General features: G+C 45.8%; 1 protein-coding gene across 1 annotated transcript in view; it reads left to right on the top strand.

Annotated features, from left to right (window-relative positions):
• The window catches only part of LOC141476561 (netrin receptor DCC), a 581,575-nt gene that overhangs the window by 208,328 nt on the left and 357,914 nt on the right, over positions 1-15,333 (top strand). The window lies entirely within an intron of this gene.

Here is a 15,333-nt window from a genome sequence, read left to right as displayed (position 1 = left end):
GGCTGTGATTTCAAGAAACATATGAGCCTAAATCTCTTTTGTTCTTCTGCTTTTAGTTTGGGCATCAAGTTCAAAACAACTTTAAACGATTAACCATGGTGCCCTGGTGAAGGAGTAGACATCCTGGTCTACTGCCCCCGAGGAACCGAATGCTTTTGGGTTCACCTACTTTTCTTTTTTAATCTGATTTTTTTTTTTCTTCTGACAAGTGTGTGAAATATTTCTCTGCTTCTTAAAGATTATGAGGGTTATGTTGATTTTTAGATGTCGTGCTCATCACCTTACTTGGCATTTATGAGCTTTAATGAACCCGCAGCGCGCTGTTACCCCAGTATTCATGGATTTCTGCTTTCCTACTGGGGAAAGATGACTGTTTAGCGGGAAGAAGGTGTGTCTTGTTTCTAAAAGGAGGTTTTCAATGCCCGAGTTGTACCATTAGACACGCAAAACCCACGTGCAGAATGGGGTATTGTTTTAAGTGGGCAGCTCTAGCAGACCAGTGGGCTTTAATTTCATTAATTAGTGTGGTTAGCGTAAATCGAAGTAGATAATTTGAGAAGTTGTAGGCTTGCACTCTGCTTCTCAATTCGGCGTTGTCATTTTAGCTATTTTAGCTTAAAAAAATGCCATCCCCAGTCTTCCCAGCATGGTGGGATGTGGAGACTGGGCTGCAAGGTGGAACGGCAGCGATTCCTGGCCAACAAAACCCGCCTTTCAAAGGGAGGTTGGGAAAACTTTTTGGAAACTTTGGAGGCGGAGAAAAGCCCCACGGGTTATTGGTATTCAGGAGGAAGGCTGGTGGCTTTGGCTCAGCTGCAGAACCCCGCAGCCGCTTTCTCTGGGAGCTGGAGGGGAATAAGGTCCCCATTGTGCGCTCGCCCAGCGCCGGCTACAATGGGGCACTGTTCGGTCTGGAGGTACCACTGCGTGCGCCCATTCCCGAATTTGCATTTCAAAGAAGCTGTTACCGATGGCAAAGGTTACAAAACGGCGCCTGGGGCTTGCCCCCTCAACTGGCTTTCAAAGTTTGTAGTTGCATTTTTCACGACTTCACTGACAAACATTTCCTTCTCCTATTACCTGCCTCTTTTGTAGCTCGTGGTTCGGATTTTTATTCTTTTTTTTCATTTTTTTTTTTTTCTGAAATTGTGTGAATTGAACCTTTGCCCAGCTTGAATCAGGTGGAGAGCTGGAAGGCACCAAAGAGAAATGTTAAATAAAACCTGTCTTGTCCAGGTGGTAGCGGGAGTATGCCTGTAAGATGTGCCAACGTGGCTTTCTGTAACGTGGCCAGGATTTGTCCGAGCAAGCAATCGGGGCGCTGAAACCAATTACACAGCCTTTATGGCCAGAAAAATGCGTAGAAATTGCTGTATAAAGTAAGAGAAGCGGTTTGGGGATGGGCTGGGTGAGGGCAGGCAGAGCCTGGCTCTTGGTTGTTACATCCTTAAAGACCTCCGGTAATTTATTAAACCACGGAGGCGTTTATACCATCATTGAAGTAAATAAAGAGCCATCCTAATCTGTAGGAGAGTTGGAGGAAATCTTCTCCCATGGGGTCAGAGTGACATTTTTCACACAAGTCAACTTCCTCATGTAAAGGAAAGAGTGACCAGAGGCGAGATTGGAGATCTGGGAAAAAAATTACTTAATTTCTAAGCATCTTGGTCTTCTCTTGGGCTGCAGTGCTTCAGTTGGACCAGTTTAGCAATTCCTGGTTTTCCCTGGAGGACACACACCATCTATTCTGAAGCGGGCTTCACCTCCGGGGTCTGTCCACTCCGGCTGGTTTTGTTTTGTGTTTTTGGTTTCTAAGCCTTGATTTTATTTTTTTAATCTATTTTGATCCTGCTTTTTATTTAATAAAGCAAAAAACCACCCAAAACCCCCAATCACAGCCTTGATTTTTGATTTTTCCAGAACCTGAAATAGAGAAACGGGTCCGACATATGATTACAACGTAAGTCTGAGCCCATAGCTTAGGGATGTAAATACTTTTGGTTTATAGCCTCTATTTCTTTATTTTTTTTTTTTACTTGTAATCCAAAGGCACTTAGTTGCAGGGGTGGCCAAGAGCAGGCAAAGCCTTGGCAAAAGGCCCCAAAGCCGCTGCCCCATCTGCATAGCATTATCCACATGAGTAGGTTTTCTTCATCGAAATCAACGGGACCGTATGGCAATATTCCGATCTGAAATTATTTCAAATGGCTTCCCGTGTAGTTACAAGTCCGTATTTGCAATCTTAGTGATTTCAATTTGGAAACTCGTTCAAGTGAATAATATAACGTCGGACTGCTCCTTCTGTTTTCCCTTGGAGCTGGCAAACTTCTCAAAATAACATTATTATGAGGAAACTTCTCCGACTGGGAATAGGACGTGAGTTTTGGATTTAGTTGCTCCACGTTTAAAATTGAGTGGAAATTACTATTAGTGCACAATGTTTTAACAAGAGTGATTGCATTTTGTGCTCTGATTTAGAAGCTTTTCCGAGTCTCAAAAGACACATTTAACAACTGAGATTTTTTGCATAGTGATTCTGTGATGGTTATTTTGGATGAAGGACCTCTCTTCCTATGGGTGTTGTGTTGCTCCTCTTACCTGATCGTTCTTAAAACATGTGTTGAGAATTGGAAGTGAACTTTGTCCAAGGGTCTCCAAGACTTAGTGATTTACCTGAAGAACTTTGTCCGAGGGTCTCCCAGACTTAGTGATTTACCTGAAGAACTTTGTCCGAGGGTCTCCCAGACTTAGTGATTTACCTGAAGAACTTTGTCCGAGGGTCTCCAAGATTTAGAGACTTATCTCTGTTTAGTCATTACAGAAGTAGGTCAGTGAGACAAGAAAACGGTCTTCATGGTTAAATCAAAACTGCACAGCGTATGCCTTCTGGGCATTTTGAACCTCAGTGAACCTCAGTTTTGGGGCCAACTTGCCCAAAGACAACAGGACACTCTGTCTTGGTCAGAGTGACTCTGCTGTGATTGGCTGGTGAGAGGTTTTTTAACGGACCTGCAGTAGGAATTGGGCATAAATCAATGCAATTCGTCCTGAAGTGTTGGGGCTCCAATTGAGCATCTTTATGCAAGTAACCAGGGAAGTTGGGTGCAAGAAGTTCTACTTCTTGCATGGCCGAGTGACCACTGATCCCAGGAGAAGGGGCTCCTTGTGTGCTTCTTCCTACACCAAGATGCTGGGGTGGATACTTGGCGGTGCCTTGGCTTGAGATCTTAACTACATCTGGGGTCATTCAGTGCTTACTCAGCTCTTTAGTGGTAGGGGGACCTGAGAGAGAGGACAGTCTGATTCCTTTGGCCTTGGTTAGAGAGGGACAGAAAAATGATCTGGCTCTTGAGGGGTTTGAGGAGAGCATTCTTGGAAAAGCTTGGAAGGAGCATCCCCACCTTTCCAAAGAGAGATGGGAAGAGGAAAAGAGATGAGTAAAGCACAGTGGAAAAACCTTTGGTTGGGGAGAGCATGAGACTTTTTGTCCTTTGGAGGACAAGTAGCTCAGAGCAGAATAAAGAGGAGAAAGTGTCCTCTGAGTCAAGTTGTGACTGTCCATCAGGAGACAGGTATGTGAAGGAGGAAGCCTTACCTGGGGCTTTCCTTCATGCCCTTTGCTACCGTTGAAATATAGCATACATTTAGGGAGTGAACAGGAACAAAACACTTAATAAAAGCTAAGTCCTTTCTTACAATTTGATAAGAAACTTGGCATGTTCATTAAAATAGACGTCGTGGCAAGGCCAGTCTGAGCAACTCCACTTTTTTAGCACGTCTGAAGTGAGAAGGTTGGAGGGCTCACCCAAGGTGTTTCAATTCCCGGGCAGAAACGGTTGATTTTTCCCTATAGAAGCTTATTTTCCTTGAAACTTCACTACGACCAAGGAGAGGTGGCTGCTCGATGACAGAATAACCATTTGGGATTCCTTTTCCCCTTCCCAGTCCCGGGAGAGAAGGACTTTCCAGTCTTTGCTGGTGGTTGCGCAACCACCAAAGCTGAGCCAGATGAATTCTGCTGTTTTCCGTTCTCGGTGATCAAAATTTGCTGAACCGATTCCTTTCCATCCCCCCCCCCCCCCCCCCCCAACCTTGTTAGGAAATGCTTGGTTAATTGGTATTTGGTAGCCGGCAGAGAAGGAGGCTTGGGCTTTGAAGACATTTCTGCCCGAAGGACAGGCGTGCTGAGAAATATCGCTTACCGCGTGCGGGTTGGAGAAAGCCAATTTCCGACTAAAAAATGTACATCCTGCAAGTAAACCCAGATTGACAGCTTGGGATGGTATTTGGGCAACGTCTCTTCTAGGCTCTAGGATATCTTTGAAATACGGTGGCATTTAATACTTTTTCATCAGCTCTTTATGAATGAATTCTGAATGTGGATCTGCCACGAAAGCCGGACCTCTTATTTTGTGGTTTTCAGGAAAAGCTCTCCTTCGTGTCATTTTTCAGACTTGAATGCAGATCCAGGTGTTTTGTGGATGTAAATTAATTTAACGCCACTGTCCAAGTCAAGATCTGACCCGTCACGTATTGGGCTTGGTGTCCTCTGGAAGATGCAGAACTCAAGTTTTAGTTATTAACAAACAAAAGAAAAATCAGGTCTCTGGCGCAAGACTAAAAAGAACGGGATATAGGGCTATGCTTAAATTTTAAGGTGCTCAGTTGGAGACAAATCCATTTTCCTGGGGCTTGTGATATGTGACAAACTCCCAAAGGAGAGCTTCATTTTGTAGCCAGTGATTTTTTTTTTATTCTTTTTTTTTTTTCTTTTTAATATATTTATTTCAAGGTTCAGATTCTTCCGAGGGGTCTGGGGGGGGGGTTGTGCTGGCTTTTTTCTCTTCTTTTTTTTTAGTTGTTGTTGGAATCGTAGAATAGTTTAGGCTTGATGGGACCTCAGGAGGTCGTCTACTCTGGCCCCTCAATTTTTGTGTTACCGTAGTTGAGAGGCACGGAGTTAAAGGACAGTAAACCAAGGAAACTGTGATATATTATGAAACGAAATGGAGTAGAGGGTTCTGGTTTTTTCCTGCTGGAAAGGCTGATGCATTAAGGGAGTGCGATGGGAGCAGTTTGATATTCATGGGCTATCCCTCACACCAGCGCTCTCGATTGCTGTTGGATGTTTTATGGCTCAGATTATGCTCAGATTAGACTTTTTTTTTTAATATATCTATATCTTAATTCTTTTGGGTTTCTCAAAAGCTGAAATGATGCATTCAGGGCACACAGTCCATCCGCTTTGCTGTGTGCTTTCATTGTGCGAAGAGGGAAGGGCTCTACATCTGTGGTGAAGTCCCCATTTGTTTCTTTAACATTCACATACATTATTGTAGCAGGGCAGTTTGTTTCCTTAATGAACACCATTCAGTTGTTCCCAGAAGCCTTTTACTAAATAGAAGTGGGAGAATTTTAATTTTGAGGATTGAAGGAGAAACCAAAACCTGTCTTTCCTCTGTTTTGTAAATGGGAGCAGAGAGAACGTAATAATTAAGATATTGTATGTACGGTAATGGGAGGAGGACAGAACCAAGCTCCTCTTGCCTTACCTTGGGTGCTGCTTTGCTTTATGGATGTGTCAGACTTGGGTATGGACAAGGAGATGCAGGCACCTTTGTGAGGTCTTTTTGGTTGTGGGGCCCTGGGTGGTCCCTCTGCCCCATGGGCCAGGACACCTGATGACACAAGGCCCAGCGGTAGCATCCGAGATGTTGAAGGGGCTTGAGAAGGCTGCAGATGAGATGATAACCAGCACAGGAAGGACGTGGACCTGTTGGAGCAGGTCCAGAGGAGGCCACGAAGATGCTGTGAGAGGTGGAGCCCCTCTGCTGTGAGGACAGGCTGACAGAGTTGGGGGGGTTCAACCTGGAGAAGAGACGGCTCCGGGGTGACCTTAGAGCCCCTTCCAGTCCTTCAAGGGGCTCCAGGAAAGCTGGGGAGGGACTCTGGATCAGGGAGGGGAGCCGTAGGAGGAGGGGGAAGGGTTTGACACTGAAAGAGGGGAGACTGAGATGAGATCTGGGGAAGAACTTCTTTGCTGTGAGGGTGGTGAGACCCTGGCCCAGGTTGCCCAGAGAAGCTGTGGCTGCCCCATCCCTGGAGGGGTTCAAGGCCAGGTTGGAGGGGGCTTGGAGCAACCTGTTCTGGTGGGAGGTGTCCCTGCCCAGGGCAGGGGGGTTGGAACTGGATGATCTTTAAGGTCCCTTCCAACTTGAACCCTTCTATGATTCTGGAGCTTCAGGCTCTGTCAAGTCACTGGAGTTTGCTGTCGGAGGGTGTGCACACATTATTTTTGGCAGCCGGATCACCCAATATGTTGAAGGAGATAACCCACCCCCTGGGTGGGATGTGCCAGATCAGCGCCGCTCATCCTTCAGCGGAAACACAGCTCTAGTTCCTTAACAAAACCAGGAGAAAGCGATTTGTCTGTGTATCATTAACATAATTGATATTTATGACTTTCTTTGTCATTTTCTGAGTGGTTTTGGGGGGTTTGGATGCTGGGTTTAAATCACAGCCGCAACAGGCGCTGTTGATGTGTTTGTGTCTATTATCCCGTCCTGATAAGTCTGGCCAGTGGTTTTCACCTTCCTGATGGGAGTTATTGAGATTGATTGAAGCTCTATGCCTGTCCCATCCAAAATGCTATGTAATTAATGTTTCATTATGCTAATGCATGCAAATTCAGCAGTATGCATTTGACGGGGAGGGGAGAGAACAAAAAGGATTAAAGAGTTCGCTCTAAAGTACAAATTAATTTATTGCATTACTAAATGGCCTGCAAGGAAGGAGGAATGCATTTAAGAAATGGAACAAATATGAAAACAAAAAACCCCCCTGTCTAAATGTTTTGTCTTCCCGAGGAGCGGTTTTATCCCCGGCGCAGCCACGTGCGTTCCGGCAGCGCTTATTTCTGCTATAGACCCTTCTCGGCCATAATGCTCTGAAATTCAGCACAGACTTCTCAGTCACGGAATCTGGGGTGTATTTTTTTTTTTTTCCCCGTCCCCTTCACTCCTGCTTCTGCTGCTGCTCTTTTTTTTTCCCCTAAATACATCACCATCTCAAAAAAATGAAATTCTGCAAAAATTGTCTTTTCTTTTTTTTTTTTTTTGCTCTTTCTATCTCTAAAGTTTAAGGCTTTGCCAAGGGATCTCCTCTTCCGGCCACTGATGCGTTCTTTTCATGTTTTAACTCAGTATCTCTTGCTCTTCGTTATCTTTGCATCCTCCTCATTATTTTTTCCTCCTCTCAGCTGACTTCTTTCTTTCGCCTTTACATACCTTCCCATGTCCTTTCCCTCTCCAGCTATTGCCCTCCTTTGCCCTTTCATCTTGCCACAAAATAGCTATTTTTGTCGGCTCCTGTCTCCCTCTTGCAGTCTGGATTCTTCCACGATGACTGGTCAAAATCTGTGTCTGCCCAGATCTGTGAGCCTTTCCTTGTTTATATTCCACTCCACTCTCCCCTTATAGCCCTTTTCTGCTTGGCTTGGATTCAGTGGATTGATTTCTTTCTTCTCTTTTTTTTTTCTCCCTGCTTCTTGGCTGTTCCTTCACCGCTACCCTGGGGGATTCCTCTTCTTTCTTGGTGTTTGTTTCTTCTCTTCCTTCATCCCCACGCCATGTAGTTTTTATCTAGGTGATTTAATATAATAATAAATTAATCTAATAATGTCAGTGATTTTATTTTCTGTGTCTAGTTATATACCCCAAATCAACTTTTCTTTGCTTTATTTAGTCCCGTATACATGGCCCTGCACTTCTTGGGTATCTCTTCTGCATTTTCTTCTGGTCTGGGTTTTGAGCAACCTCGTCTAGTGGGAGGTGTCCCTGCCCAGGGCAGGGGGGCTGGAACTCGATGGTCTTTAAGGTCCCTTCCAACTCTAACCATTCTATGCAGATGTTAAACGAGCTCTGATGGGATAAGAGAGATGAGAGCGCGCACACATGTGGATGCTCCTCTCGGCTACCCCTCTGACTACTGAGGTCTCCAAAAGCAGTACTTACTGGTTGGACCCGTTCGACTCCTTCCCCAGCAACGATATTTGGAATAAGCAACTAAATGGGAGAAGAGCCCCATGGCTGCCCCAGGCTGATCTCTGACCACAGTGCAGTGGAAGGGGCACTCCATCACTTCTTCCACCCCTATGCTCCTGGGGCTTCCCTCACTTTGATTCCAGCAAACAGGCAGACACAAGAGCCAGCTTGACCTACCCCCTCTCAGTCAGAGGAGATTCCTCTTAACCATAAAACACAAGGCAGAGGACAAGGGGCATGGAGGAAAAAAACCCCAAGTTTTCTGGAAAAAGTCTGGTGTTAATCTGGTTTGAGCAGAGACATCATATTTGCTGGGCTGTGTAAAACTATCCAGTTCCAACCCCCTGCCCTGGGCAGGGACACCTCCCACCAGACCAGGTTGCTCCAAGCCCCCTCCAACCTGGCCTTGAACCCCTCCAGGGATGGGACAGCCACAGCTTCTCTGGGCAACCTGTGCCAGGGTCTCACCACCCTCACAGCAAAGAAGTTCTTCCCCAGATCTCATCTCAATCTCCCCTCTTTCAGTGTCAAACCCTTCCCCCTCGTCCTATGGCTCCCCTCCCTGATCCAGAGTCCCTCCCCAGCTTTCCTGGAGCCCCTTTAGGGACTGGAAGGAGCTCTAAGGTCTCCCTGGAGCCTTCCCTTCTCCAGGCTGAACTCCCCCAACTCTGTCAGCCTGTCCTCACAGCAGAGGGGCTCCAGCCCTTGGAGCATCTCCGTGGCCTTCTCTGGACCCAGTCCATCAGGTCCATGTCCTTTTTCTGCCTACTAAGTCTGAGCATGGAGTGTGTAAGGTGGCGTGACAAACCCATCTGTTGCACATGGGTTATTCATTCTTTCTTTGGTGAGGAGAACTATGCGTGAAACTCGGCTTGTTTTGTTTGAGAAGGGGTTCATTTAATCTTTTTTTATGTCTGTGATCTTACATCAGAGGGGTGGCTTGAACGTGGGGCGCACACAGGGATGGATCTGCTCAGTGGTCTCACTTGGCCCTGATAAAGCCGTTTCTGGGTGTTGCTCATGAATTGCACTGAGCAAAAGCTTTGAACTCATGTTTTGAGCAGTGTGGATATAAGCAGTTAGGGTAGTGTGTTGTGGGGGCACCACCCTTAGTGCTAAATCACCTAAAAACCTTATTTCTATCAAACTAAAGCTTTTAAGTCAAAATCAGACAACCAGTCGCTATGTCTTCCTAAGGACTCAATGAGTATGGAGGAATTGCAGTGAATTGTTGTTAAAAGGGGCTGAGCTGCTGGAGAGCAGCTCTGAGGAAAAAGACCTGGGAGGCCTGGTGGACAATAGGATGCCCATGAGCCAGCAATGGGCCCTTGTGGCCAAGAAGGCCAATGGCATCCTGGGGGGCATCAGGAAGAGTGTGACCAGCAGGTGGAGGGAGGTCATCCTCCCCCTCTGCTCTGCCCTGGGGAGGCCCCATCTGGAGCACTGGGTCCAGTTCTGGGCTCCCCAATTAAAGAAGGACAGGCAACTGCTGGAGAGGGGACAGCAGAGGGCTACAAAGATGTTGAGGGGCCTGGAGCATCTCTCTGATGTGGAAAGGCTGAGGGACTTCTTGGGTCTTTTGAGTCTGGAGAAGAGAAGCCTGAGGGGGGATCTGATTGATGCCTCTAAATACTTCAAGGGTGGGTGTCAGGAGGACGGGGCCAGGCTTTTTTCAGCGGTGCCCAGGGACAGGACAAGAGGAAATGGGCACAACCTGGAACATGGGAAGTTCCATCTAAGCATGAGGAGGAACTTGTTTCCTTTGAGGGTGTCAGAGCCCTGGAAGAGGCTGCCCAGAGAGGTGGTGGAGTTTCCTTCTCTGGAGACATTCCAACCCCACCTGGACCCGTTCCTGTGCAACCTGCTGTGGGTGGCCCTGCTTTGGCAAGGAGTTGGCCTAGATGATCTCCAGAGGTCCCTTCCAACCCCATATCACTCTGTGATTCTGTGATTTTTGTAAAAGCTGCTACTTCTAGTTTGGAGGGGACCTTAAAGGGACCTTTTGCCTCAGTACAGTCCAAAATCCCATGCTAACACCATTTAAAAATTCAGTTACTTGGAACATCATGAGAAAGTCCTGTACAAAAGGTTTATCGCTCATTTTTATGTAAAAATTGAGCGATGCTTCCACGTACCGCGCCCTCGTGTGTTACATCGTGCATTTCTTGGAGCGGGAATATTTATTTCCACATCTGAACATCAACTGCAGGCGCGAGGCTAGAATTTCTTCAAAATTTCGTAGAGCTGAGATGGAATATTCAGCACCCCAGAAGGCCCATCTTAAGTTGTTATAAGAGCATGGCAACAAGAGCTCTCCTTTTAATATTTATTAAGCTTCGTATTAGTGTATTTTGTGCAAATAAATGAAGTTTTGCTGTATGTTCTGCATTATCTGAGCATGTAAATTAATGCTTATTAGCCTGGCCATTAAGGTGATTGATGCATGGTCTGTAGATGAAGGTGGAGGGGGGGAAATCTTCTGAGAAAATGTATATTCTGAGTGTCCGTAAATACACTTCATTGTGATAGACTTAGTTCCGCTACTGAATTTCAGTGAGACTGGGGGGGGGGATTTCTCTATTCACAGATTTCAAATGGTCTGTGTGTGCAAAAGTCTTTATTTCTTAATGTTTATTTGAAAAAGAAGAATAAGAAAGCTCCGGGGGTGGCCCGGTCAAATGCTTTTGCAACTGTGACATCTCTTCCCTCTCTATAATGGAAGCAACTGGTGCAGAACATGAAGGGAGGGGAAAAAAAAACACCCCACCAACCCACCCTGGAAGATTACATTTTACAAAGGCAGAAGAGAAAGTGGAGGATTCAAAGCGAGGGACTGATTAAGAAGCACATCAAGAGAATCATCTTTTTAAATGTTAATTCCGTCTGCGGCCTGGAGAATGATAACCTTGAAGTTGCTGTGATGTTACCTGGCAGGGAGAGGAACCCATTAGTTTTCTTCCCTGTATCACAAAGCAGGTCATCGCGTAGGGTAATGCCTCGGTTGCTGAAGCAGCGAGGGACCGAGGATGGGGTCTTTTAGCTTCCCGTTTTCTTCTCTTTTTATTTGGCTAAAGGAACGTTTGGGCTCTTGCCAAGAGCTCTCTCCTTGACCTCGGAGCTTCAGATCTCTGAGCAGCGCTCCAGGCTCGTTTGATGACACGGATGTGCTTGGAATAGCTGAGAGAGGGTGGCTTTGTGGAGGGGAGGTGTTTAATCTCTTACAACGCCTTCCATTCAAGTTTGTAGTTAAGCCGTAGAGCTCATAAATCTGTGCTCGGAGCCGTTCTGCGCAGCCCGTAGTCGAAGGGAAAAGGAAGCCCGAAGGTGCCCTCATCCCATGGGTTTCAGCAGCCTCGGGTTTGGAGGACTCTTAATTTCATAGAATCATAGAACGGTTAGAGTTGGAAGGGACCTTAAAGATCGAGTTCCAACCCCCCTGCCACGGGCAGGGACACCTCCACTAGAGCAGGTTGCTCCAAGCCCCCTCCAACCTGGCCTTGAACCCCTCCAGGGATGGGGCAGCCACAACTTCCCTGGGCAACCTGGGCCAGTGCTTCACCACCCTCACAGCAAAGAAGTTCTTCCCCAGATCTCATCTCAATCTCCCCTCTTTCAGTGTCAAACCCTTCCCCCTCCTCCTATGGCTCCCCTCCCTGATCCAGAGTCCCTCCCCAGCTTTCCTGGAGCCCCTTGAGGGACTGGAAGGGGCTCTAAGGTCTTCCCGGAGCCTTCTCTTCTCCAGGCTTTTCCTTCAAGTCTGTTTTCTTCAAATATGAGGGTGCTGGACCTCCAGTGACAGTTGTGAGTGTGTGCATAAAAGGTGAATCTATTTTCTGTGATCGATAAAGCAGCTGTAACGGCACTTCCCTCTCCTCTTCTGACTTTTAAAGCCTCCGAGAACCTGGAAGCAAGTGCCAGGGAAGGCAGGGTGTCCCAAAGCAGCTTCAAGAATGTCCTGGCTGGGATGCAGGTGACAGGAGAAAGCCGTAACCACTATGGGGATGGGCTGGTTTTTGCAAATCATATCGGGGAGCATCAAACCAGGGCTCAGTATAACCATTAACGAGGGTGTTCTCCATGACTTGGTGACTGTTAATCACCGTAGCCTTTTTTTTTTTAGCTGTTGGATGTATCGGAGCTGTGAGGGATTGCAAGTAAGTGCAGGTGAAAAATGAAGGGCGTTAGCAAAAAATCCCAAATAAAGGGAGAGATTCACCCCCACCGAGAGCAAAACTTGGAACCGGAAAACACGAGCGTGTTTCACAGCAACTTTGCGAAGAGCTCTTCGCGTTATTTCTTTTGCCTGGCTGCCGCCTTATAAACTTCCTTCCTCGCCTTCCGTTTCAGCTGAGCTGTTGCAATAAGGACTAAACAGGAGGTTTAGCATCTCTCTTTTAAAATGAGTCCCCTGCCCCGCTTATGGAAATGAGAAAACAGCTTACGGTTGTAGCCGTTCCAGCTATGAGACATCGAATGTACCGTACAACCGCAAGGAAGCTGCCCAAAGAGTGGGAGAGATGTTAACTAGCCTTTTTTTATTTTTTTTATCATTTTTATGTTTCCAGCTGTTGAAAGGCTGTGCATTAGGTAGCTGGAGAGGCGGCTCCGCTTTGGAAGCCTGATTTTTCAGCCTGGAAAGGCTGCTCCCGGTCTTCTAGAAACTGGGCTGTATCTTCTGGCCACTTGGTCCCTACAGCAGCTGGAATTTCCATCAGCCTGGTTAGAGAATGTTCCATCTGCTTCATAAGCAGAGTCTAGTTTCGTAGTGCGAGTCAAGTTTAAAAGCTTTCTGAATTCTCTATGTGGATATTTGGGTGGGTTTTTTTATATTTTGGGTGATGGTCCTTAATTTTATGCATGCAGAAGGAAGGCACGGAGGCGTGGTGGGGTCTGCTCAAGCCTGGGATTTCTCTCTCCCTTAATTCAATAAAGGCTGTTTGTTTATCCTGGGTTAGATCATGAAATCACTTGGATTTTTTTCAGGTACTGAAATAAATTGATGATTAGGTGTAGCGCGTTCTTCCTTATAAACCTGGTCTAGAGGAATCGGGTTTAGTGTTTTGCTGCTTGAAGTAGAAATCGGGGAGAAAACTTTGGGGAAGTCAAGGGCGCCATGAGATGACGACGTTCCGGGAAAGCTCTCCAGGTTGCCCCAAATTCAGGTGTAACGTGGCTGCTGGGATTTCTGCACTGGGGTAGAAGGGTAAATATGCAAATAAGTGCAAATATGCAAATAAGTACTAATAGGATTTTCAAATACTCTTCCGCTTTTTTCCTTCTAGCACCTCCATCCTACAAAGACACAGCCATTAGATTCTTATCCTTCCGAGTAATCTCTTCTGAAAATACATGGTCATTTTCTTCCATTTTTAAGATGTCACCCTTACTTCTATCTCTAGAAATAATATTTCCGAGAAGATTTGATTATTTTTATATTTTTTTTTTTTTTCCTCCCTCCCATTCAGAAAGCTTCCCAGGTTATTCGAGCTGTTGGGTTCCTCTGCAGTATGGCAATTTAGGTTAAATATGCCTTTTGCGAAGGACGTGAATAGCTGAAATTGCAACCGAACTGCAAGGGTAATTGCATGAAAAGAAAGTTAATCTTTGCTTGACTTCTGTAACTTGTGCATTTGCTGCACTGGAAGCTTTCGTCACCCCATTTCTCCTGCAGAAACGGATTATTTACTTGCGATAATAGCCACATAAAATCATTAACACGCTGTCATAAACAGCTGCCTTGAACTGTGTTCTAAGCGGTGGCGGCATAAATAAAGTGCCCAACGAGGAGCTGGGATCGGCAGACAGAATACAGTTGCCTTTGGGAGAAAGGGGAAGGGAAAGGGAACACATGTTCTTAAAAATAATTATGGTTTTATGCATTTTAAATATACCGTTATGCTGTCACCCGTGTTTTATGGCAAAATTGCCCTGGGCCAACGTGCAGCTTTTGCACCTAATTCTTCTGTGCTTCTTCTGGTAACTGAAATCGGAGCGTTAAGATAAATGAAAAACAAATTGGGATTTAACTACTCGTGTTATCAGAAAATACATTTTTTTTTTTCTAAGTTTTTCTAAGTTCTCATGGTGCTCTCGCACCTGAAACACTCTACAAGTTGAGGCTTCCAGCTTTCTCCTCTGCGAAGTTTTATTAATTTCTTGAAGGCACAACTTTTTTTCTTCGTATGCTTTGAAGGAAAATCTGGTACCTGGCTACTTCGGTTCATGTACAGGCGGAACCAAGCGCTGGACAATAAAATTAATTTCTATGAAGAAAATGCCAAGTGGTTGTTTACGCATTGCTGTTCATAGAAAGCTTTGGTTTGAGGTGTAAAATAGAAATAATTAATCTCTTTCTTAGGACTAAAAGGGTTTTTTGAATCTTTTTATCGCGTAAGGTTTTGGGTTTATTTGCTCTAATGAGGTAAAGGGATTCATTTGATGATGAAGAATAAAAAAAAAAAAAAGCCATTTTTGCGTTCGTACGCAGCTGTTTCCAAACTGTTCCTCATGCCCTGGAGCACGGAACGGCAGCGCTGTCACTGGCACAGGGTTTAGAAGATGAGGAGCAGCCGATCTGTCTGGGAACCAGAGATCTAGATCCAAACCTGGAAGCCCTCAGAGGTGCCACCCCTGGACAGGGTGGGATGGACGACCAGTGACGGGGCAGAAACTTGGATTTTTATTGTGATATAGTAGAAACTACTTTGATAGTTTCTTACTGGAGCGTAGTCACTGAGATTTATGACTGCGTTGCCTAAAAATACAGGTTGTATGTGCTTTGCCTTTTAAAAAATTACTAGAAAATACTTGATGCAGTGGAGAAAAAGGACTGATAATGTTTAGTTGGGCCATTTGATGTGTTGCATCCACAGGTTCTCAAGCATTTTAATGATTTTTCTGCTCTCTAGCAGACTTCATATTGTAGCTCCTCTCTGAGAGCGTCTCCTTCTCCCTTTACAGTCTGATTTATCTCCTAATTACGCTAAGTTGATTAGCATCCTGTTACACATAAGAATTTGGCCTCGGGGTTCTTGCAGCAGGTGGAAATCTCAGGTCCTCAGTGGCTTCAGGGATGGTGTGTAGCTGGTAGAGTTGGCACTGTCAGTGCCTCTCCTGCTTCTTCTCTATATAAAGAACATCCTCCTGTGTTTTTTCCTCTTCCTTCTTCCTGGAGAGCAGTGGCCAGACTAGTTTGTCTTGGTGTGGGGAGAGCAGGTTGGTCTTGGTGAGGTGGAAGAAAATCCACCAAGTTTGAGGTCTTGGTGGGGAGAGCAGGTTGGTCTTGGTGAGG

The sequence above is a fragment of the Numenius arquata genome, chromosome W (assembly GCF_964106895.1).
Source record: "Numenius arquata chromosome W, bNumArq3.hap1.1, whole genome shotgun sequence".
In the NCBI taxonomy this organism is placed as follows: domain Eukaryota; kingdom Metazoa; phylum Chordata; class Aves; order Charadriiformes; family Scolopacidae; genus Numenius; species Numenius arquata.
Note: the sequence above shows the minus strand (reverse complement) of the source record. Positions and strands in the feature narration are given on the sequence as shown.